The following is a 1239-nucleotide window of genomic DNA, read 5'->3' as shown; positions in this document are numbered from 1 at the left end:
CTCTCCCCCCGCGCCTTCCCTCGGCTCCGCACCACCGCCGGCTCCGCCAGAACAGCGCAGGCCCCGCCCCCGGGTCTTGGCTCCGCCCCCGGGTCTTGGCTCCGCCCCCAGGGACACACCCACCCTGGCGCCCACGCGCGCTCGCTCTCAGCCCTCTTCCCTGCCCCACATCAGGCTTCAGGCCCGTTCTCTGCACTCACCATGTGCTAGCGATGGAGCTGAGCTCACTGAATCCTCACAGCAACGCTGCGAGGCAGCTGTTCTAGGTCCTCTTAGAGGGATGCAAGACGGAGGCTCTGAGTGATGGAGTGGAGCTGACCTTGTTCTTTGACATCAGGGATTTGTTAAAATACGGGATTCTGGGATCTGCATGAGACCGACTGAATAAGGATCCCCCAGAGTAGAAAGAGCCTTCTTTTCACAGTTCACTAAAGTCTGCTGTGCCCTGTGAGTGCCTGGCGCTGTGTTTAGCATTGTAAATAGAAGAAGACAAGCCTTAGGAGCTGGGCCAAGAAAAAGCTTGCTGGCCTGCGGAGAAGATGGACAGCTGGACAAACGGCTACGGCGCACCACTCCAAGCCTCAGTAGGAGAGGGCAGACCTCGTAAGCAGGACGCCAGCACTCATTTCAGCCCCTATTTCAAGAAAGCGAATTCATTTCAACAACAGCTAGCGTGTAGGTAAAAGCAATGGAGAATTGCACTCAGTTCCTTCCCACAGCCCTGGGAATTTGCAGGTGTGGCTCAGGGGTTGAGGGTGGACCTATGAACCAGAAGGTCATGGTTTGATTCCCAGTCAGGGCACATGCCCAGTTGCAGGCTCGATCCCCAGTAGAGGGGGTACAGGAGGCAAGCCTATCAATGATTCTCATCATTGATGTTTCTCTCTCTCCCTTTCACTCTAAAATCATTTAAAAAATATTTTTAAAAAAGATTCCGGAAATAGCCGAAACCGGTTTGGCTCAGTGGTAGAGCGTCGGTCTGTGGACTGAAAGGTCCCGGGTTCGATTCCGGTCAAGGGCATGTACCTTGGTTGCGGGCACATCCCTGGTAGGGGGTTTGCAAGAAGCAAATGGTCGATGTTTCTCTCTCATCGACGTTTCTAGCTCTCTATCTCTCTCCCTTCCTCTCCATAAAAAATCAATAAAATATATATTAAAAAAAAAAAGATTCCGGAAATATTAAGTTGGAGCCTTTTGAGCTATGATCCACAAGGTATTTCTCCTTGGAAATACTGACCT

Source organism: Pipistrellus hanaki (genome assembly GCF_964339955.1).
Source record: "Pipistrellus hanaki genome assembly, chromosome: 6".
NCBI lineage: Eukaryota > Metazoa > Chordata > Mammalia > Chiroptera > Vespertilionidae > Pipistrellus > Pipistrellus hanaki.
The sequence above is the reverse complement of the archived record's forward strand: the minus strand, read 5'-3'. Positions refer to the sequence as shown.